Below are 25,549 nucleotides of genomic sequence, written 5' to 3'. Positions count from 1 at the left end.
GTCATCTCTCCTCTTCTTCCTGGTACAGAGAGGGAGGCACCTTTTACAGATAGAGATTTACCTTACAAATGTAAATGTGTCCCAACAAGGGCAAGTTCCATTCCCCAGAGCCTCCTTCCCTGTCCCAGTTTATCGAAAGCAATCAGCCCAAAACAATCCTGATGCCAAAGAGACATATCCTGGGGTGGCCAATTTCAGGTCCCGACAAGGTCATCCCCCCTTCCTTCACAAACACAAATGTCTCAAAAGGGCAAGCAAAATTCCAGTCCTCGGAGCCTGCTTCTCATCTGCAGTTTTAAAAGTCATAAACCATTTTAAAATTAAGCAGCCTAAAAATCCTCATCAACTAGACCCTCATTTTGAGGGAATTGTAATTTTCTGCTTGACTTTAACATTGTAAAAGTAAATGTGTGTTTCAATGGAAACTTTTCCCTGTCTTTAGGACACCAGTCCATGTTATCTGATTCTAGCTTTGCATTGTCTTTGAGCTGTTTTAAAATCTTTTGTTAGTTGTAGGTCACTGATAAACATGTAAACTGTCTTGTCTACTAGAGATTAAATTGTCCCTCCCACTTATGATGTACAAAAACCAATTTTGCACCCATTTACACATTCATTTAAATATTCTTGATCAATATGGCTGTATCTAATCTTTGGATTCTCTTTTGAACCAGCTATAACATCTCCCCATTCCCTCAGTGAGTAAACAGGATCTTTTAACACATGTTCATTTCATATATGTATGAATGTTTTGATTTTACACTATTTGAAAAATATCCTTTGACCATTTTGGAAGCCACAATGAGATGCTCAATGAATTCACCTGTCAGAACCAGGTAAACATTGTTGAGAGAGAGAAGTGTACCTTGTGCTCAGTTTAAGATCAGATGTGTCTTTTCTTCGCCGTCCTCGGTGAAGCCAAAACACCAAGTGATGTTTCTTCTTGTTTTTTCTCATTTTAATTTTCTTCTTCACCAATTTTGTGTTTCTGCTTTGTTTTTGCTTCATTTCCAGCTGATGATAGTTACAGACATTTCCATTCCAAAAGAGACAAAGTAGGAAGAAAGGAGTCTCTGATCCAAGCAATTTCAATATGCAAGCAGGCAAATCTCCATACTTTCAAAGCCTGAGAATAATCCACTATAGCTTGAGGCTCCTTCCTCTGGCCCCATGACTTCACTTGGGTCCACAGACCTGCCCTCTAGGCCCTAGGCTCTGCCCTCAGAATCATCTTTATTTTGTACAGAGCACATGTTTGCAGCTGAGTAATTTTATTAGCCTATTTTCTGCTTGTCAAATTTTGGGAGTCTCACAGCCTTCTTTCATTTCATCCTCTATCTACCCTTTCAGTTAAAGATGGCATTGTTTCCACTGATTTAACATACTCAAAAATCTTCTAGTGTCCCATGTATGTCACAGGGATTCATGCTCTTAGACAAGAGGCTCATTCACAGATCCCTCCTGGAAAATCTCATCTCTAGTCCCTGCTTCTGCCGAGATGGCCAGGCTTTATTCATGATTCACATCCTGTATCACTTCAGAGTCCTCTATTTGACTGAATACTTTGATCTTTTGATCCCTCAGAGGTACTAGCAAAAGGATGTCTAGCTACATCCTTGATTTAATTTCGACAGGATGCTTTCTTGACAGTGAATCCTCTAATTTTAATGTCTTTTGTAATCTGGATAGGTTGAGAATTTCTCATATCTTCAAGTCCTGGTTCCTTTTTGCTTAATAGTTCTTCCCTCAATTTATGTCTTATCTCTAGCAATTTACTATAGGTAGCAAAAAGAAACAAGGACACGCCTTTCACAATTTTCTTGGAAATCTGCTCAGCTAAATCTTCAATTCATTGCTTACAAGTTCTGCTTTCCACATAACTGTAGGACACAATTCAGCCAAGATTTCTGCTACTGCATAACAAGAATCCCTTCTTCTCTAATTTCCAATATTATGTTCCTAATTTCCTTCTAAACCTTCACCAGCAACACGTTTGACACTCATATTTTATCAATAGTCTGTTTATGATGATTTAAGTATTATCTAAGGCTTTCTCTACTGTGCTCCTCACTTCCTTCTGAGCTCTCACAAGCAGCACTTTTAACATTCATATTTCTATTAACTGCTCAAGATAATCTAGGATTTTTCTATCATGCACCTCAAAATTATTCCAGCCTACAGCCATTATTCAATTCCAAAGCCACTTCCACATTTTTAGGTATTTGTTATAGCAGCAACCCACTTCCTGGTACCAAAATCTGTATTAAATTCTCTTTACTGCTACAATGAACTGCTACAGATTTGGTGGCTTAAAAACACATATTTAGTCTTGTACAGCTCTGGAGGTAAGAAGTCTAAAACAGTTTCACTGGGCTAAGAACGATTTACCAACAGGGCCACGCTCCTTCTGGAGGCTCTAGAAGAGAATCTGTTTCCTGGCCTTTTCCAGCTCCCAGAGCTACACGCCTTGCATTCCTTGTCTGTGCTCCCTTCCTTCATCCTCACAGCCAGCAGTGGAGCATCTTGCTCCAGTGGTCAAATTTCCTTCTTCTGTGTCAAACCTATCTCTGCCTCCCTCTTATAAGGGCATGTGTGTTTGCACTTAGGTTCTATCGGATAACACAGAATAATCTCTCATCTCAAGATCCTTAACATCATTTTATACGTGAATGTTCTTTTGCCGTATAAGGGAACGTTCGCAGGCTCACGGGACTGGGATCTGGTTATTTGGGGGAGGCCATTATTCAGCCTACCACAGGAGGTATTCCCAGGAAACTCTAGTAGGGAAGAGAGGAACTGAGACAGGGTAGGGAAAGAGGCAAATAAAGTGTCCATTATTGATTAGCTTAATATCACTGAAGAACTTTATGGAACACCAGAAAACACACTTTCCAGGGGAAAATAACACCCCAGCATTCTGGATCGTCATGCTATTGGGCAGAGTGGGCTCTGCCAGCCTAATAAAAGCCATCACACAAAGAAATACAGGTTCTGACATTTGAAAATCAGGGAAATACGCATCTAAACGCTACGGGATGTGAGAGTATGGGTAGGACACTGACAGCATTCTCTATACCCAGAAATGTTTATACACCATCCTTAGGAAGTCTTTCCCTTCCTTCTTACCTCCTGCCTGCTCTTCCTTCTTTCATTTAACAAATTCATGGTGCAGCTACCTGGTATCAACCACTGAGTTAGATGCTAGATATTCAATGTTAAACAAAAAAGACATTACATCATCTTTATGGAGCATTCAGTCTAGCAGGAAAGATAGATGTTAAATACCCAAAGAAATACATAATTCCAAATTGTCATGCGTAACCTAAAGCAGAGTTTATCAACCTCAGCACTATTGACATTTTGGACTAAATAATTCTTTGTTGTGGGGCAGGAGGGCTGTTCCTGGCATAGTATATTCAGAAATATCCTTGGCCTCCATCCACTAGACAATAATAGCACCCTCCAGTTGTGATGCTAAAAGTATCTCTAGACATTGTCAAATGTCCCCTTGAGGGCAAAATTATCCTTGATTGAGAACCACATCACATTTAAAAATGTAAATTAAAAATAAATTACTTTAAGAGACAATGAGGGGACTTAACTTAGATGGAGTAATCAAGGAATATCCTCTGAGGAAGGGACATTGAAACAGAACTGGCGCAAGAATAGGAAATGAAGCAGAGAAGGGGTAAGAGAAAGAACATTCCAGAAAGATGGCATAGGCAAATCCCAAACTAGTGAAGTATTTGGGGTGTTTTAAATGAAAGCTAGTAAGTATGACTGAATATGAGTACAAGAAAGGACAGGGGTTGAGATGCTCTTGTATCCACCCACAAGCAATGAAGAATCTGGACTTTAATAGACATCTTGGCACTTGGATCCATCTCTCAAATCTGGATGAACATGAACATAATTTATATAAATATATATATATATATGTTCTTTTTTAATTAACCAATGACAAAATAGAAAAAGGTTATAAGAGAGCAAGGAAGTACAGGATGAATGGTTGTAATACTGTGTGGTAGATGGTTGGCAGAAGTGGCCACAATAATCCCATTCTCTGTATCCACTCCATGTATCCACATTTTTTTAAAAAAAGTTACTTTGCAGCTCTTCCAACGAAGACGTGGTACCTACATCCCCACCTCTTAAATCTTGGCTGCCCTTACCTCTTACATGGGGAAATAAAATGGGGACGTGATGGAGGGCCATTAATGGGCCTGGTCCTCAAGAGACTTTGTGTTCTTTCACTCTTACTTGAAACACCTACTTCTGTCATGTCAGTGAGTATAAGCTAGCCTGCTGGAAGATGAGAGACCAAATGGAGCTGAGCCAAGTCAGTCCAGTTGTCCCTTCTAAGGCCTTAGATATGTGAGCCCAGCCATGATCGGCAAAGTCAATTCATCCCCTTATTGTGGTATTATTGTTATACATATTAAATCTATAGATTCTAAAAAATCAATAATATATTGACATAACTATCACTTTATATAATTGTATGTCTCTATGTCTTTAGAGAAGCTGAGAGAAGGGCAAACATATTTATAGAATTTGTTATACTAACCTCCTAATTTGTCATTCATGATTCTCCTCATTTGTTTCTGTGGACTCTAGTTACCTCCTGGAGTCATTTTCTTAACCCAGTACAGCTTTGCTTCCACCCATCCCCTTTGTGCTGTTATTGGAAAATATATGACATTTTATATCTTGTATGCACAATACATTATACAATTAATTTTTAAATCAGTCAGGAGGGGAAAGGAAAATAAATATGCATTTACACTGCCTTTTAAAGTTACAGTTTCCTTTACCAGTATCAGTGTTTTGTTGTTGTTGTTGTTGTTTGCATGGATTTGAATTACTGCCTGGGGTTTCTTGCTTTCAGCCTGAAAAACTTCCTTTTATTTTTCTTCCTTCTTTTTTCTTTCTGCTCCTCAAACTGGGAAATCTCAATTGTCCTGTCATCAAGTTCACTATTCTTTCTTCTGCCAGTTCAAGTCTACTAAATCAGCTCTCTAGTGAATTTTTCATTTTGGTTGCTGTAATTCTCAACTCCAGAATTTCCATTTGCTTCCTTTTTATGACTTCCATTCTTATTAGTATTCTCTATTTGATGCAGCATTGTCATCAGATCTTCCTTTACTTCTTTAGTCATGGTTTCCTTTAATCCTTTGAACATATTTATAATGGTAACTTTGAAGTCTGTCTGTTAAATCCCACATCTGCTTGGAGCCTGCTTTTGTTCTGGTCTATGGGTCATACTTTCCTGTTTCTTGGCATGTCTCACAATTTTTTGTTGGCAACTGGAAATTTTAAATATATTGTAGCAACTGAGTATTAGTTCTGCCACCAAGTGCTTATTATCATTTCTGTTTAATTGTTTAGTGACTGGCTGGATCAACTTAGTAAAGTGTATAGCCTCCCCTCACATTGTGAAGCCTTTGATGTTGTTCCTCATGGGGTACAGACTTGGGTATGACCCCCGTCACCCTGGGATGACATTAGTTTTGGCAGAACTCTTTGTCTCTTTCTCTGACCACATCCAACTGTTAAGCTCCACTAATTACCAGCTGATTGCTCACTCTACTGTTTTTAACAATGCCCTGAAGCATAAATTGTTCCACAGACTAATCCAATCAAATCCAGGCTCTCGTGAAGTGTTACTTAGGTCAATGTTTAAGACTTGTTCCATCTCCAGGAAGGCTCCTCCTGGGTGTCTTTTCTCAGCTTCTCTCCAGAAAATCAGCCAGCCTACAGTTTTGTCTATATCTCCAATTAATCTACCAACCTCTTCCCAATTGCCTTTCATCACAACTTCCACTGTTTTTGAGAGTGCCCTTAGGTTTAAACTTCTCCATACTCTATTGCAAATGAAGTCAGTTCCTTTGGTAAGGGGTTCAGCATTCTCTGTTTTAAGGCCTGCTTATCCTCCAGGGAAAATCTCTGAGCCACAGCTCTGGAGCTAGGGGTGGAGACAATGGGACATTTTTCTCTGAGTGACACCCTTGCTTTAGGAGCTGAACACTTACGGAGAGAGGAGTAGCCTCAGCTCTTCTCACCTTGCCTCTCTCAGTGTGGATCACAAATGGATTACCAATCTATGTAAGGATGATGAAGTCCCAGTATACTCAGTGATGCCAGACCCAAGGTAGAGTCTCCATCCCATGAGTGGTGGTTGGGAGGAAGAAGCAAGCACCCATCTCTCAACCATTCTTGCCCAGAACTTAGCCCTAGGGACAAGTAGCTGGGGGCAAGATGAGAAACGTTGATGTCATGCCCTTCCCCTAAAGATAGCCCTTGGACTAAGAGCTGGAGGTAGGAGGAGCCCTGTTTGTTACTCCACTCCTGAGTGGAGTTTCCATTTCACTGAGCTGGGAGGGGAGAAGGATGGAGTGGGTATCAGTTGAAATACCACAGACTCTTGCTATAATCTCCAAGTGTTAATAGATTTTCTTGAATAAATATTTCTTCATTTGCTGTATGCCCTTAGGACCATTTCCAGAGACTTTAAATGGTTGTTTCAAAAATAATTTTCACCAATATTTTTGGAAGTTGGTCTACAGGGCATGTTTCACTTTTATGCTGGAAGTGGAACCCTGGTTGTGATTTTTACGTTACTGAGGTTTGGCAGTTTATTAGCTAGCATTATTGTAGCAATAGATAACTGACACACACTGCTTAATTGTGGAACCACTAGAATCCTAGGCTCTCAATATTTCATGTGGAATCTAGAGTATTCCTTCCACTGTAATTGAAACCACCCTAGGGATTTAGTGCATTAAATCACTTCTATGGTAAATAATCCAGAGGACTGAAAAACACTTCATCATGCAGTTTCTAAAAGTGATTCTCATAAAATGAGTCATATGGGAGAATCTGACTTATGGAGAGGTTTAAATGGGGTGTACTTCTTTAGGCAGTAAGAAATGGCCAAACATTTGCTGCATTACAGAAAAAAGTACTCTCACAATTCCTAGTGGCAAGCAAAACAGAAAGACTGATAATCTGCTTTTAACAAGAGAAGTCATCACTGTGTTTGAAAACAGCACTTCATAAAAACTGAACTTGCAGAGTGAGATCCTCCTTGTCCAGACATTTGATCAGGTCTGACATAGAAAGTGAGAGAAAGAGGAGTGGGTAGTGTCCCATCTAAAAATTTCTTTGCTTTAATTCCAGAGTCAGAAATATGGACTATCTGGCATACTTTACCCATAATACAAACAAAACGTCAAAATCACTCAACAGGAAGTTAGTCACACACAACTATCAATACAATCTTCCAAGAAAGAGAGCAAAAGAATTTAACAGCATTATCAACAGATTTTTTTCCATCACAGAATCCCCTTTCTTGACCTACAAGAGCACACATCCCCAGGGCCTCATAGTCTGGCAGTTGACTTCTCTACCACAATGTATTCCAATTGTTTAAAAAGCAAGACTTTGGGCCAGCCCCATGGCCAAGTGATTAAAGTTCCACGCACTCCACTTTGGTGGTCCTCGGTACACAGAGGTTTGGATTCCAGGAGCAGACCTAGTCTGCTCATCAGCCATGCTGTGGTGGCATCCCACATACAAAAAAATAGAGGAAGATCAGCACAGATGTTAGCTCAAAGCTAATCTTACTCAAGCAAAAAAAAAAAAAAAAAAAAAAAGGAAGATTGGCCACAGATGTTAGGTCAGGGCAAATCTTCCTCACCAAAAACCAAAAAAATAAAAGCAAAACTTGCAGTTAAATTTGAGCCCTAGGGAATTCTAAGTCTAATTTCTATCTATAAAGATCTTTAATTACAGCAACTATCAAAACGTCAGAGTTTCCAAATATGAGGGAAAGTAACTATTCAGGCAATCACACTTGTTGACCCATGGGGCCGAAGTCAGCAGGGAAGCCAGCAAGGCCAGTGCTCAGAAACTGACACTTGAGTTGGTGATAAGAGACTGTTGTGGCAGGCTGGCTCACATTTCCAAAACAGCAGTTTCAAAAATAGTTTCAAAAACATCCATTTTGGTCTTTCCTGAAGGTAGACATAATATGATATATTTCCTATGTATATATTTCACTGCAAAAAATTTCACTTAAAAATTGTGCTCATAATATATTAAGTTAAAATATTAGGTTATTTGTATGATCTCAACTTTAAAATGTGTATCCTTCTCTGTTCTCCTATACCTCTACTCTCAGCCCACCTTCACCCCCTTTACGGCTGGTAAATGTCCCCCAAATCTCCAAAGAGCCAAATCAAACATTACTTCCTCTTTAAAGCTTCTTCTCACTTGTTTCGACAAAGTTTTTCTCATATATGAGCTCCAATGGCACACTCTGGAAAATAATATGCGAACATGATATTAGTTATAATTTCCATGCGGAGGGACTATGGTTCATTTATATTTTCCTATCCATACTTGTCTATATCTTATAATTGTTTACACAAAACATGTATTACTTTTGAAATAAGGAAAGAAACAATAAAAGTTCCTTAGAAAATGAAAAGGATATCATGCTCAACTGAGCTTCACAGAGGGACTTTAATTTTCACCATTATGATGTGTGATACTCAAGTTGACCTAGAAAAAGGCAGAGTCTAGAACTACTGTGGCGCATTTCTCAAAGGATGAGGTGGCCCTAGGTCGACACATTTCAAAACACATGAAAGTGAAATAACTCATAGCCTTTCTCCTATACATCCTAACTTACTTTTCACTGTTTCTCCAGTTACACAACCAGCTCTCAAAGTTACCCCTGAGTAGCCTCTCTCACTCACCACCATGTTCATTGGGTACCAAATCTCCATTCTTCCTCAGAAACATTCCTTAAACCATCCTCATTTTCACTGTCATAGTGCAGGTCCTCCTTTCCTCCTGCAGGTTTCTGTGGTCTAGCCTCATCCTTTTCTAGGTTATCTTCTCACTGTTCCTGGGGTTTTCTTCTTCTTATTTTCAAAATCTGATCATGCTAGTGTAATATCTCCTTTTTTTGTGGTTTGAATACTGACAGCTTTTGAGTCGCACCCTACCCTCTTCTCCTTCTGCCCGACAAGTGGTGAGGCTTATGAGAAAACCTGGGTGGCTCCATCTTTTGGCGCTAGTTGGGGATTCAAATCACACAAGCCCCTTCCCATGTATGGATATCTTCACCCTGGCTCCACTCCCTAACCACCATAGAAACTCCAAGTCAATGTTCTCTCCCTGCTCTCTGAAGCAATTTCAGGACTTACTTGGGAGCTACCCTGCTCTGCCCAGAAAGCCTCATTATGTGAGAGATTCATCTTTCCATACCCTTTTGGGGTGTGTGAGTGTGAGATCACTGATCTCCACGTCCTAACCAAGTTTTGGGTGGGAATCCATCTGTATCTTAGAGGTGGCCACAACGGTGTTCCCTTCCTGTTCAGTCCCTGCTGCCCTGCAAAGCAGAGTACAAAGCTCTTAGCACATCCCCTAGGGCTCTTCATCACCTCTCTCCCTCTCCTCCTCCCCACAGAAACCTATGCTTATGCCTATGCTTATGCTTATCTATTCCCAGAGTATTCCATGGCCTGCCAAGATCTCTGATCGCATATCTGCTTTTCCCTTTGCTGAAATGACTTTCCTACTACCACTTCTCCCTTCCTTTCCTAACTTCCAAGCCACCTTATTTCTCCCTGATATCTACAAAATGTTTTCACCATTCCCTAAGACCAAATAAAATGTGAAGTCCTCTGAAAGTCTCCACTAATTTCTCTAGACAGAGATGTTCTCTTCTTTTCCTGGTCTGTGATGGCACTTCAATCACTGTTCTTGCCTGCTTACAGGTCTCTCTTCCCCTGCAAGGCTCTGAACTTTTTGATGGCAGAGACCTTCCTTTCTTCTTCTAATATTCTTTGTCTCCAGTACACTCATGAATATAATCACTGCTGAATAATATCGATTGAATGAATAAGCAATTATTTTTTCAAAATAAAATGGAAATCTTGTTAAGAATGAAAGGATGATGGTAAACCAAATATTTTGAACTCTTTGAGACAGGGAAACAACTAGAATTTTTCTATCTTTGCCCCTAGAGTTATATGCAAGTGAATGTTATGACATTGTTGCCTGGCTAATGAAATAATTGTAAAATAGCTAAAATATAATGCGGGGACCTGGATTTGGCCACCCCAAAATATGTCTCTTTGGCATGATGATTATTTGAGGCTGGTTTCTTTGCAGACAGGAAAGCAACTGAAAAGTAGAACTTGCTTGCCCTTTGTTAGGAGATATTTACATTGTAAAGGAAATCTCTGTCTGTAAAGGTATCTCCCTCTCTGTACCAGGAAGAAGAAAGGAGATGACCTTCTCTCTAGAAACTCTTAATCAATGGGGAAGGCAAGGACTTAAATCTGCATTTGTTTATTGTGCTTGTCTGGTAACCTCCTGTAACTGACTTCCCTCCCCCTCCAACCTTGGCATTTCTTTAAGGATTAAGCATCTTTCCTCAGGCTAGGAACTGATTGCTGCACTCACCTGTGACCACCCAGCTCAAGACAATAGATTTGCTTCCTGCTGTGTCCATCAAGTGCTGTGCTGACAGGGCAATCTTGTGACTATTGTGGGAGGAACATTTCAATCCTATGTGAAACATCCTGTTTGGGGGTATATAACCACTCTGTGTACCCCACTTCTTCGGTGCCCTTTCTTCCTTCGGGAAGAAAGGCCCCGGGCCATGGTCCTCAGATTTCAGCTCAGAATAAACTCACCCAAATTTTCATTTATAGGTTGGTTATGGATTATTTTCGTCGACATCACTATTGAGCTAGATTCCTCGAGGCCTAAATGACACTTCTCTGTTAAATTTAACAGCCATACAAGAAGCATCGTGACCCCTATGGTTCAAAAGTTATGAGATAATTAGTTAACAGAAATGAAAATGACTCATGTGTGTCATCCTCCCCTCCCATAAAAACAAATTTGGAAACTATGGGTCACAGTGTTTTCTTCCATTTTGGCCAGTTTGCATATGGAAGAGTTAAGAAAATCTTCTCACCACATAATGGCAAATATCTCCATTTTTCCTTGAAACCACTTTAAGTCCATAGTTGCTAACTTCATCTAAGAACATACCTTTTGCAACATTTTATCAAGAACCTAGATAATAACCCAGAAGATAAGCTTATCATGACAAGAGGAATAGTTAGTACATTGGATCACATTTCATTCAGTCATTCAGCAAATGTTAACTGAGCATCTATGTACCCCCATCACAGCACTCAATCCACTATGCCCTGCTTGTCTCTTTACAGGTTTCTCTCCTCCTGCATGTCTCTGAGCGTTTGAGGGCAGAGATCATCTTATTTTCATATAATACCCACTACTAGCACTGGGCTGGCACATGAGTCCAGTGCTGAAGGAGATTTGGCCTGACTACCTTATGGAACTTACTCATACCTGAAGACTAGAAATCTTGAAAGCAATGGAATGATATAAATGCAAATTTCTATACTGAAGTTCACAAAATCAACAGCCTAAATACATACAGGGAAAAGACTCAGCTTGCATCAAAAGATGCAAGCAAATGTTTTCACGGTCCAAAATCTTAGTGAGATGTACTCATAGGTTTATGCAGTTGCTAAGGAAAATAATAAAAGTCAAATACCTGACTAGCTCACAGCTTCTATATGTGACCCACTATTATGGTCACGGGAAGACTGATACCATGATAAATCCACGGACTCCAACCCAGTTCTCAAGTGGCAATCAAGCACACATTCCCTAGTTGGTTCCTTTGCCCATTCCCACTAGTATTATTTTTTAACTTCCATCATTCTCTTCAAATCATATTTTCCCTCACTTCCTATCTCATCATAGCAGATGTTGTCAGTGCCTACAAATAACCCCTCACTTCAGTATGTGCCAGCTTCACCCTACTTCAAGCACCTGCAACTCTTAACTGGAAGCCTTTCTCTCAGTTGATCTGGGGAAGATTGGAAGCAAAAGGAAGTTAATGCCCCTAGAAGCAGCTCCCAGCCAATGACATATGGGAGTTGGAGGATAAATATTTCCGTTCTCCTGCCCCAAGATGGGGTAATTCTGATGTATGTTCTGCACTGTTTCCTAGCGTTTCCCAGCAGGATTGAGTCCCAGTTGCCCATGGCAGAAACTTGTTCCATAAGATGCACTTTATCAGCTTACTTCTCTCCCCCGTCTCACTTCCTTAACTACCCTAATGGTGATTCTCAGAATTAACTCCCAAATAAACTGCTTGCATATAAACCCTGTCTCAGGGTCAGCCTCTGGGGGTACAAAGCTAAGAGATTCCCTTTCAGCAAAAGCACTCAGTTCTTACTGCACAGAGAGAACAGAGACTCCACCCCAATCCCAGGCAGGGGTGCTAGTTACAAACCTGACGAAATCTACACTCATACTTCCCTCCCTCCTTTCAACTTCAGCGGAAGAGTTGACTCTTCTTTACTTATATTAATTCCCTGATGTGGTATCTACATTCATTACTCTTAAAGCTTTTTAAAAAATATTTTGCTTTGAAGTAATTTCACATTTATAGAAGTTTTTATAAAAGTACAAATAATTCCCACATGCCCATCAACTAGATCTCCTAAATGTTAACATTTTACCATGCTTGCTTCATCATTGTCTCAGTGTTTTGGGTTTTTTTTTTTTAATTGTGGTTCTCAGACTGTGATGAAGGACCTTTTTAAAAAATATCCAATCCATTCAGGACCAATCTTTTTGTTTGTTTTATGTTTTTGTAAAACGTCATAAAAGTGAACCACTAGAAAAGCAACAATGACCAAAGAAGGATGTATAAAATGCAAGCTCCTAGTTTTTAAATATTTAGATTCAAAGGTATCAAATAACTCTGTCGAATAGCTATAAACATTTCTAAATGTTTATTTTGCACTTCCATATTTATCATGTCTCAGATCAGTAATTCCTAGTTCATGGGCTGGCATGGCTCTGCCGACCACAATGCACAGCTTTACTGTAGATAACGAAATCCATTGTTAGGCTTCTCACTCCCATACCCTGCCATTTCAACCTCCCCCTCACCACAATAGCCTTTTCTTTCATAAGCATACTCAAATATTTGCCTTCTTAAAACAACAACATTGACAATCCACAGTCCCACCTCTGGATACGACCTTATCTTTTTATCCTTAGGAACAAAGGTTCTTACTTCCTATCATTGCATTTTCTGTTCACTCCTTGGTGCCTTGTAAGCTGACTGTCTCCACCAGTTCAGGAAACTGCTTCTGCCACGGACCCAGAGACCTAGCTGCTAAATTCATGAAATACATGGGCCACATTTCAGTTTTTATCTCTGAAGGTTTCTCTCCAGCCTGTGACATATGGGCCACTCCCTCCCCTTCCTCAACTCCTTCTCTCGCAGTTTTTCGGACACGACTCTCATCTGGGTTTCCTCCTACATACATACAACTTTCTTCAGTACTTCTCAGTTTCCTTTCAAGGATTCTCTCCCCATAGACCTCTATTTTCATTCTTTAATCTCTCTTCTGGAGAAAACACTTCCGTTCACATGTTTCAGTAAACATCCTCTACTGATGATTCCAAAATCAACATCTGGAATCCATACTTCTCTCTTGGCGCTGCAATTCAGGTTCCTTGTCTAATTTTCAGTTTTCGAATCTGTAAAATGGGAATAATATCTGACTTAGAGGACTGTTCTGCAGGTTAAATGATGCAGCGCCAGTAAGAAAGAATAGAGAGCAGTGCCTGACCATAGTAAGTCCTCAGTATACATCAGATATTATAATTATCTACTTCCCCTCCTGGATTTTCTTCTCATATTAGTCTCTTATCATATTGAATGTGGCTAATGCCTTATCAGATTGTTTCCCCTCCCTCCCTTCCTTTCACCCTTGGACAAATATTCACTGAGTGCCTGCTATATGCTGGGCAGTATGTAAGGTGTTGGAGATAAAATATTGACTAAGACAGGTAGTCCCCACCCTCATTAAGTTTATACTCTCGTGGTAATACAAATTTTTTTTTTTTTAAAGATTGGCGCCTGAGCTAACAACTGCTGCCAATTTTCTGGGGGTTTTTTCCTGCTTTTTCTCCCCAAGTCCCCCCAGGATATAGTTGTATATTTTAGTTGTGGGTCCTTCTAGTTGTGGCATGTGGGACGTCGCCTCAACATGGCCTGATGAGTGGTGCCGTGTCCGCGCCCAGGATCCGAACCGGGGAAACCCTGGGCCACCGAAGTAGAGTGCGCAAACTTAACCACTTGGCCATGGGGCCGGCCCCAATACAAATGTTAAATAATTCACTGCTGTACAGAAACTTGGGTGTCATCTTTAACTTCTTTCTCTACCTTATCCCCTAATCTGACATCCATCAGTGATTAAATCATTTCCATTTTTTCTCCTTATTATCTCTAAAGGCCATTCCTTCCTCAAGTTCTGCACTGTCCCATACAGTAGCCAGTAGCCACTAGCCACACATAGCCATTTAAATTTAGATTTAAATTAATTAAAATTAAATAAGATAAAAACTCAATTCCTTGATTGGTCCTATTTCAACAACTCTGCAGAAACATCTGGCTACTTTATCAGACAGAGCAGTTCTAGAACATTACTATCATGACAGAGAATTCTATTTGACAGCACTGTTCTAGTTTCAATGTCCTAAAGCAGATCCTTATCATCTTTTTTTTAAGGAAGATCCTGAGGGTTTTATTTATTTATTTTTTAAAACTGACCCTGAGCTAACATCTGTTGCCAATCTTTATTTTTTTCTTCTTTTTCTTCTCCCCAAAGCCCCCCAGTACATAGTTGTGTATTCTAGTTGTAGGTCCTTCTAGTTCTGCTGTGTGTGACACCACCTCAGCATGGCTTGATATGCAGTGCTAGGTCCACACCCAAGATCAGAACCAGCAAAACCTCCGGCAGCCAAACTACTTGGCCCTGGGCTGGCCCCATCATCTGTTTCCTAGATTACTAAAACAGCTTTGGTATTAGTCTTTCAACCTTTGGTCCTATCCTCTCCACTGGTTTCCCAGACTGATTTTCTGAAGGGAAATATAACCATGTTACTTCTTCGCTAATAATTCTTTAAAACACCTCCATTGTTTTCAGGACAAAACAATGTAGCCTGACTAACAATACCCTGCATTGTCTGGCCCTACCCTAACTCTCAGTCCTAATCTTTTGCAATTCCCTCTACAATACCATATGCTGAAATGACAGTGACCTAGAGTAGCCAAAACAATTTTTAAAAGAAGAACAAGTTGGAGGACATACATTACCTGAATTCAAGTCTTATTATAAAGCTACAGTAATAAAAACAGTGTAGTACTGGTGAAATGATAGACAACACAGATCAGCGGAACAGAATTAAAGGTCCAGAGTCAGTTGATTTTCAATAAAGTCACCAAGATAATTCAATGGAGAAAGGATAATCTTTTCAACAAACAGTGCTTGCACAATCGGATACCCATATGGGAAAAAATGAACTTCAGTCCTTATCTTTAATAAATAAATAGATAAATATACATCTTATCAGATTATAGTGTGTACACATATATTGTATACAATAGGATCTAAACTAATATATATACACTAAGATATTTGTGATAGCATTATATTATTTATTAATAATCAATATAATTGATTATGTTATCAATATTATATACTATTATATATAATTTAACATTAAATTATAATATATGATAGATTATATTATATATATGTATATTAGTTTATATCATATTATATGTGATGTATATAATGTATTGTGATATATGTAATATGTAATATTATGTGTCTAATAATAATATAGATATATATCTATGAAATGCAATAAATTAGAAAAAAACAGACTGAAACGTGAAAGCTAAAACTACAAAACTTCTGGAAACAAACAGAGGAGAAAATTTTTTTCATGTCAGTTTTGATTTCTTAGAGACCAAAAGAATGAATCATTAAAAAAAATGAATAAATTGGACTTTATCAAAATTAAAAACTTTCGCTTGTCAAAAGACACCATTAAGAAAATTAAAAAGTAAGCCAAAGAATGGAAGAAAATATAATACATATACTTGACAAAGAACTTGTACGTATAATATACAAAAATATGTTATGCCTCAAAAATCAGAAAACAATCCAATTAAAAATGGGCAAATGATTTGAACAGGAACTTCATGAAAGACGACATATAAGTGGCCAAAAAGCACATGAAAAGATATTCAACATCTTTAAAAGACATCCAGCATTTTAGGGAAATACAAATTAAAGTACAATGAGATACCAGTACCTGACCACCAGGATGACCACAATAAGTCAACAGCAACAACAACAATATGATGTGTTGGAGAGGATGTGGCAACACTGGAACTCTTGTACATTGCTGGTAGGAAAGTAAAATGGTAAAACTACTTTGGAAAACTTTTGTCAGCCTCTTAAAAAGTTAAGAATACTGCACAGTCATTCCACTTCCAGGCATTTTCCCAAGAGAAATGAAAACATATGACCCCAAAAAGACTAGTACATTCATACCAGTTTCATTCATTCATAATTGCCTCAAACTGAAAACAACATGAACGTCTATCAATAGGTGAATGGATAAACAAAATATAGAATATCCATACAACGAAATACTACTCAGCAATAAAAGGGAATAAATTACTGATACACACCACAATATGAATAAATCTCAACATCATTTTGCTGAGTGAAAGAAGCCAGACACAAAATTGTACATTCTGTATGATTCCATTTACAAGAAACTCTGGAAAAGGCAAACTAATCCATAGAGATAGAAAGTAAACCATTGTTGTCTTGTGGCCAGTGGTGGAGGGAGGGATAGACTGAAAGGGACCTTAGGAAACTGGAAACATTCTGTAAGTTCATTGTGGCAGTGGTTTCATGAATGTACACATGGATTAAACCTTACTGAATGGCCTTATGTTGAAGCCCTAGCCCCCAAGATGATGGTATTTGGCAATGTGGCCTTTGGAGGTAGTCAGAGTTAGATGAGGTCATTAGGGTGGGGCCCTCATGATGGGATTAGTGCCCTTATAAAAAGATACCTCAGAGAGCTTGGTTGGTTTCTCGCTCTCTGCTGTGTGAGGACACAGTGAGAAGGCAGCCATCTGCAAGCTCTCACCAGAACCAGACCCTGCTGGCACCCTGATCTCAGACTCCCAGCCTCCAGAACCCTGAGAAAGAAATTCCTGTTGTTTAAGCCACCCAGTCTATGGTATTTTGTCATGGCAGCCCAAACGGACTAATATATCATTCATAATCAGTGAAATGCAAATTAAAATGGCAATGAAGTACAATTTCACATCTATCAGATTAATAAACACTTAAAGGTTTTTATGAAGATAGTAACAAGACAAACTCCTAAAGAGCAATTTGGCAATATCTTTAAATGTTGAAGATCCTCGTCCCCTATGACCCAGGAATTGTACTCTGTGATTAACTATCTAGAGAAATTCTTGCACAAAGTCACAAGAGCTATGCATAAATGTGTGCACTGACACATTGTTTGATGTGGCAAAATATTTGAAACAACACAATAGTTAATCTTCAAAAATGATGATTAAACAGTGGTATGTTTATACCATGAAATTTTATGTAGCAATGAAAATTAATCAACTCTTCAAACCCTTCCCCATCAGTGGACAACCATCTCCAGAGGCCAGTGACAGCCACTTTCACGTCTTGCTCAATGTTTCATATTTATCCTCAGTGCTATACATTTTTAGGAAAGTGTGTGGGAAAGACTTTTCACACTCAGAATCAAAGGAATTTCATGTTAATTATGGTCTGTCCTATCTCCTAACTTCTTGGCCATAATTTATTAAATTATTCTGTGTCCATGGCCTTATAGTGACCACGAGATTTTCTCTTTAAGATTGGCACCTGAGCTAACAACTGTTGCCAATCTTTTTTTTTTTCTTCTTCTCCCTAAAGCCCCCCCAGTACATAGCTGTATATTCTAGTTGTGAGTGCCTCTAGTTGTACTATGTGGGATGCCACCCCAGCATGGCTTGATGAGCGGTGCTAGGTCCGCGCCCAGGATCCGAACCAGCGAAACCCTGGGCCACCGAAGTGGAGCATGCAAACTTAACCACTCAGCCATGGGGCCGGCCCCAAGATTTTCTATTATCTCTAAGTGATGAAACAAGTTGTGAAGCCTGTTCAAGTTTCATCCTAGATCAGGGAAAGAACTACTTTCATTGAGTTTAATGGGATAGTGACAGAGAAAAATAAATTTACTTTAATGATTACCAGCCATGAGGCTCATTTGATCAATGTCCTCATTACCAGTATATTTTCAATCCAAGTGTTATGAAAATATAAAGGGTAATACTAATTATTTTTCTTGGTAAAATCCTATAAAGGAGGTCAAGCGAGTGCAGTTTACTGTTATCCAAGAGATTGTGTGCCACATGTGAATATACTTAACATTGCCAAACTGTACACTTAAAATAGTTAAAATGGTAAATTTTACGTTACATGTTTTATACCACAATTATAAAAAACTTTGAGAACTGTACACTAACAGATGTGCATTATATTATGCATAAATTATATCACAATAAAGTTGGTTTTTCTTAAAAATCTTACTGAATTGCATAAATGGATACAGTTTATTGTACATAAATTATACCTCAAAGTTGAAAAAACTTTAAGGAAGTCATACTGAGTCTTTGCAGTTATTCAAACATCTCACGTTCTCTCATGCCTTTGTGCCATCATACACCGTGTTCCTTCTCCTGAGGACATGTCCCCCACCCCCGACCCCTATGATCCAACTTTTCCCGGCTGACTCTTCCTTTATCTTTTTTTTTTTTAAAGATTTTTTTTTTAAGATTTTTTATTTTTCCTTTTTCTCCCCAAATCCCCCAGTACATAGTTGTATATTCTTCGTTGTGGGTCCTTCTAGTTGTGGCATGTGGGATGCTGCCTCAGCGTGGCTTGATGAGCAGTGCCGTGTCCACGCCCAGGATTCGAACCAACGAAACACTGGGCCACCTGCAGCGGAGCGCGCGAACTCAACAGCTCAGCCACGGGGCCAGCCCCTCTTCCTTTGTTTTTTAAAATTAGTTCTAACGTCTGCTGGATCTGGAACACCTTTTCTCACCAAATCTAGACAAACTGTCCTCCTAATTGTTCCCTTAGCATTCTATGCTTAACTGAATCAGCACATGGAGAAAGAATATCTTAAAGATGTTCATGTCTCACGTAGCAAGTTCAGAGTGGTGAGTTCCCACCAAAGTCCCAATAGCTTGGCTACTGAGACATTTCCTAGAGTATCAGTCAACAAGTTCACAAGACACAATAAGAAAAAACTATCCCAGGAACCAGAATGCTGCAAATCCAGACATCCAGCAGATTTTCTTCACCTGCAGGCTAAGAATTCTCTTCAATTCATATTTAGGACATGGCCAAAAAGTATTTGCTCAATTAGTGAATTCTATGTTGCTTCAGGGACAGAACTAGGATCCAGAAGTAGAAATCACAGGTATTAGATGTTTGCTCATTATTACCATGACAGTAGTTCAAAAATGGGATGGACTATCTCAAATATTACATGCATCTCCTGTCACTGGAACTGCTTGAAATAGTTGCCTGGTCCTCTGCTGTGAAATGGCAGATCCCAATGTAAAAGGGTCTAATGGTCATTGAAGTTCTAACTTTCAGAGCCTATGCATTTTCCATTTCACATCCTGGCACATAGATGTTTATAAGATGTTATATGCTAATCCATGCTACAAGATAGCCTTTGTTTCATCAGTCTAAATTTCCACATTTTTGAAGCCCCAGCTGTTGCTCCAGCTTACTTTGCTGGCTTTTCCTTTGTTTGCTTGTTTTTTTTCTCTCTCCTTTTCTCTTTTCATTAGGATTTTCTTTTACAGTGTGAAAAGCCAAGCTGGAATGATGAGATCTGTGAGGCAGAATATGTATCCTGTAGGCAGAATAGTAGCCCACAGAGCTCAGACATTGGGATCAAACACATCTGATATGTCAGGTTGACCTTCAGCTTCAACCTGTGTTCAACCTCAGCACTGCCCTCTCTATAACTTTAAGCAAATTATTTAGCCTTTCGGATTCTAACTTTCCTTATCTGTAAAAATTGCACAAATTGGAGAAGAATTAAATGACATAACACATACAAAGCATGTAATTTATATTACTTAATAACTATTAATTCTCTTACTCCTCGGTTTATAGAACGGATAGCTGATGAGTAGAATATCCAGGTATCAATTTCACATAATTCTCACTCTGACTCACATACGTCAGAAGACCAACAGCCCTTTGAGGTTGGGTCAATGTTATTCATCTTTGAATCCCTAATGCCAAGCCCAATGACAAGAATTTACTAGGCTCTCAATAATTTTTGCTGAATAATAAAATGACCCAGGAGATCTTGGTTGGTTGCCTTTCTTCAAAAGATTTGGATTGTTTTTCAACTCAAGAAGCTTATGTTTTCCATTAGGTAGTTCAATAATCAACACAGGAAAAACAAAAATCAGCCACGAGGCCATTTTAGGAGTCTGGGTAGTGAAAACAGTTATACAGTCAAGGTAGATCTTATCAAGGTCAAGGGAAGTAGGGAGAGAGAAGAAATGGATTAAGTCCAGGAAATGGGGGCAAAGTCCTTTGTAATTATAATCACCAATCAAACATCTGTGAAGCATTAGTCACCTGTATAAACAAAATGTGTACTGTGAGTCATGTTATCTTTTATGACAGCATTTAAAGGGCTGCATTTTACTCAGTTGAAGTTCACCTGACATATTTACACTACAACTCCACGTCATGTCCTCTGTGGTTATTGCAGCAACGCCTGGAGTTTCAGTTTGAGTTGGAAAGACAACATAGATGAAATGAAAGCATTACATAAAGTCAGAAAAGATCAAAAGAGATTATACATCTGAAAACGTTCCCCAAACTAGAAATGTTATTTAAAGCTAAAGTGATATTCTTATTACCTGAGCCCATTAAGACACAGAATTGAATGGTGGAGATTTGCACTTTTTCAAGCATTTGCTCAAGAAATAGTAATGACAAAGAGCTAATTTGATGGATGACATTGATAAGTGATTTTCCTTAATTATAAGCCATTATAGCTCCATACAAAAGTTAAATGCAAAATTTTTTAAAGATGATATCTATTCTCTAGCATATATACTTGATATGAGAATTTTAATAGAAGTCATATTGTAACTCATATTTATATATATCTAATAATAAATATAGAGATTTTTGTTGTTGTTGTTCATGTCATAGGACCCAAAATTAGGCAGGCCTTCAGTATATTAGTTCTAATATGGAAACCAAAGACATATCAATCAATCAAGAAGCAAATTATGGAGCACCTATGATCCATCCTGGAGTCTCTGGGAAGTTTAAGAAACTATATGCTATAGAATTAACCTTCAAGTCGTTTATAGGAGAAGTTCAGAACACTGTACTGCTTTCACTTCATCGATGTTGTCTTTCCTATCTCAAACTGAAAATAACAAGGGCACATAAGTGCCAAATTGTACTATCAGGAAAGATTAGAAGAACTGAAAGTATTTAGTCTAGAAAGGTGAAACATCATTTCTCATCATTCAATAAATTAGAATTGTTTGGGACTAAGCTGAACCATTCTGGGTAAGAAAGAGTGCAGGCTGGAGGTTACAAGTATGACCTTTTAGCCATATTGCCTAGGTTTGATTCCCAATTAGCTCATTACCTGTGTGATCTTAGCCTTTTATTTAAACTCTTGGTGCCTCAGTTTCTTCACCTATAAAATGGAAATGACAGTACACGCCTTTTGGGGTTGTAATGAGTTAATATTTGTGAAGCATTTACAACGGTGTCTGCTAGATAATAAGTACTACATATGTGTTTGTTAAGTAAATAACAGAGAAAAAAGAGCCTATAACTTTTGGACTCTCATTATCTAAATAAGAAGTTCAATTATTCCAACCAAGTAACAAAGTTATAAAACAAATATAGTCAAACTAGCAAATCACATGGCTGAAGAGAATTTACTTCAATAAGGGAACACAGTCGTTGAACTTGTTACAACTACCTACCTACATAGATGATAAACCACAAAAAGAGATTATGGCACAGTGGAGAATACTCAGACACTGGAGTGAGAGGGCTCGGTTTAAATCCTGGCTCTACCACTTATTATTTAGGTAACCTTGCACAAATTACTTCTCTGTGCTTTAGTTTATTAAAATAAGGAAAAGTATAGATCCTCTATCATAGAGTTGCTGTACATATTAAATGAGTGAATATTTGTAAAGTACTTACAACAGTGCCTGGCATTTTTACTGTTATTATTATGTTTTAAGATACAGGATCTATAGCCAGATATCTACTAGGGTAGGATAAAGATTAGAAATTAGATTGGCAAGTATAAATAAAATATCATAGATAATATTTATATTATACCTACCCATGAAATTGCTAAGCTAAACCACAAGAGTGTTATGGAATTATTGAAGTGATCACCCACCAAATATTTGTGAGACCCTAATGATACAGGAGTAACTCTCCTGGTTTAGCCCAAGAGTGGTTCCTTTTCTACTCCATAATCATGGTGGATCTTTTTAAAAACATAAACTAAGCATGCTACTCCCCTGGTTAAATCCATTCAATGATTCCCTATCTCTCACTCCCCAAACACACCCCAAACCAAATAGCAAATTCAGTATTCCTTACAGTCATATACAGTAATCTCTCTCTCTGAGAGTTCTTTTACTTTTCTTGATCTTGTTACACTTCCAGCACTGTTTTCCCGCCCTTAACCTGGCTCTGTAAATCAGTCTTTCCGGGCCCCAGGTCTCTTTACTTTCTCTAGAATCCTTCTCTGAAGTCCCAGGCTAGGTGAGGTCTAGGTTAATACATAGCACCATGTACTTCTCTTTTCTTAATACTTAATAGGCTTGCAGTTAATAGTTTCGAATCTTTATTCTTACTAATACATAAGCTGGAGGAGGACAGGAACTGTTTGTTTTGTTCAATGTTGAATCCCCATCTTTCCAGGCATATCAGAAGCAATCAACCAATATCTGTTGAAGGATGGAAGGGAGAACGGAAAACAACCTATTAAGGCACTAGCTACATTTTTCCTTACCTAACCCTGTCTCCTAGTTGATTCTACATCCTCAACACACATTCCACAATTATCACTGAACTTAGAAAACCAGATGCTTTTTGTTGCCCCTTAGGTCCCAAACTCTCTGCTCCTTGTCATCTGCACCAATAGACAAGAACCACGATCTTTGGTCTCCCTTACTAACTGTTAGATAATCCCTTCCTCCCCCTAGACCTCAAGGTCCTCATCTATACTGTGAGGGAATATGATTAAATGATATCCACACTCTAGCATTCAAAAATTCTGTCAAATGCTCAGCTCTCCAGCACTTCATTTTGTGACGGTTTACTCCAGTAAGCAATGGTGCGCTAAAGCCAGCTTACACGGGCTCACTGGCGTCAACTGTGCACATCTCTTCTCAACCTCACATTCAGTGACATCATATTGGTAGCTTGAAATCAGCCATGGTGTGAGTATGTATGCCACAGTAATCAACAAAAGCTATAAATGAGGGGTTCTGGGGGTAAGCTGGTTGTTAAACATTTACCAGGGCACCACTGACTGCATGCTGCTACCATGGAAAACTGACCAGCCCTGGGTTAAAAATTAGCACTAGTGCTGTATGGAGAAAGAAGTATTGATGTGGATAGTCCATACAACATATCTTACTTCAGGTTTACCTCAAAGCAGACTCTAGACAAGGATTTGAGCTCAAATGGGAGGTGATCCCAGCGAAGGCCAGTAGTGAGTCAGAGAATGGAAGAAAACCAATGCAAGGTACATTAATGAGCTGGCTTCTGCTATGGGCAACTGGGGCTCAATACCATTGGAGATGTCCAGGAGACTGTAGAACATGCCTCAGAATTGTCTCAACTGAAAGCGAAGGAACTGGGGTATTTATCCACAAACTCCTACCTATCATTGGTTGAGCTGCTTCTGTAGGCTTTAAGTCCCCAGAACTTTTTTTTTTTGCCTATCCCTATACTCCAAAGCATACACCTATAGCCAGAGAAAGTTCCCAGACAGACAGTCACAGTGCTTACAATAAGAAAACTTTGGGCTGTGGAGGAATAGTAAGTATTGAGGTGTTATGGGTAAAGCATCAACAATATTGGCCAAGGAAGGATAATAAAGTGACAAAGAAATTAACAGCACTGCTCAGCACTGAAGACTTTTTATCAGTGACATTCAACCTCAAATTGCTCTTTTCCAACAAAAAGCCAAGATGTACCACCATACCTCTCCATCATCCCATTAGATTGGAGAGACATTCTCCAACAAGCCACTGCAGGTAATTTGGAAGAGCATTGAGCTTCATTAAACTTAAACATTAACAAATTTGCATAATAGTATATTAAGAAAAGTGTAGCTACAACAATAAAATTACAGTTGGAGAGGACTCTGGACTCTAAGCAATTACAGTTAGAAAGAATGAGAATCCTCCAAAACTGATAGAAAATCCTTTATATGCAGCAGTGAACAGTCCGGAGGGGGTTGGGAGAGATTCACAGCAAAGGATTACTAGATCACTTAGAACCCGGATGACTGAAAACGAAGGAAATCCTAAAACAAACCAGAGACATTTCTCTTATACTTTGTTGGTTTCACCTAATTTTAGTATAATATAAATTGGAAGTTAATACTAGAACCATATTCTAGATTATGTTTAATTTGCTGTATCTAAATTTTTCCCAAATTGTTTAGTACACACTATTTTGTTTAACCCATAATGTGTGTTTATCTTTTTCAAAGTAATCCTTCAGTTATTATTATAAAGCCTTAAAAGAACTCCTTTGAGTATTAACAAAAATGTATCTCAACCACTCAGATCCAACCAACAACTCAGACCTGGGTTCTGGTGTCCAGAGAAGGAGAACAGATGAATAGCACCGTTATAGACTAGTTCTTGAATAAAGCCCATCCTGTTAATACATTAACACACAGTGGAAGAAGGAGCCAGGATGTGGGGCAGATAACAGTAGACTGGACTATCTAAATGTTAATTTGCTTTCATCATAAAGAAATTAAATACACAAGCTCTATGGCAGCAGTTCTCAAAATGTGGTCCAAGAAACCCTAGGGATCCCCAAGACTCTTTTAGCAAGTCCGTAAGGTCAAAACTATTTTCATAATAATACCAAGATTTTATTTGCCTTCATACCCTCCTTTTCTCACAAGTATAAAGTGGATCTTTCCAGAGGCTGTATGATCTGCAATGATGCCATCACTCTGCCAGCTAAAGGAACATGTGCTTTTGTTTTCTTATGTTTAAAAAATTTCTCAGTTTTAATTTCTAATCTGATAACATTGATGGATAGAACCTATACAAACAAAAGCTCTTTGGGGTCCTCAATAAGATTTAACAGGTCCAAGGCCAAAAAGTTTGAGAATCATTGTTACATGGTATTCTTAAGTAGTAGTATTAATGTAAGGCATCTACTACAAATAAAGATTACATAAATTTAGAAAACATTAAGAACAGAGTCAAACTCAAAGAATTTTA

The 25,549-nt window shown here is 38.6% G+C and overlaps 1 protein-coding gene across 4 annotated transcripts in view; it reads right to left on the bottom strand.

Moving 5' to 3' along the window:
* Positions 1 to 25,549, bottom strand: part of SYTL5 (synaptotagmin like 5) — a 277,939-nt gene that overhangs the window by 198,512 nt on the left and 53,878 nt on the right. The gene's annotated exons all lie outside the window — the stretch shown is intronic.

The sequence above is a fragment of the Equus przewalskii genome, chromosome X (genome assembly GCF_037783145.1).
Source record: "Equus przewalskii isolate Varuska chromosome X, EquPr2, whole genome shotgun sequence".
Classification (NCBI taxonomy): Eukaryota; Metazoa; Chordata; class Mammalia; order Perissodactyla; family Equidae; genus Equus; species Equus przewalskii.
This window is presented reverse-complemented; position numbering and strand designations above follow the sequence as displayed.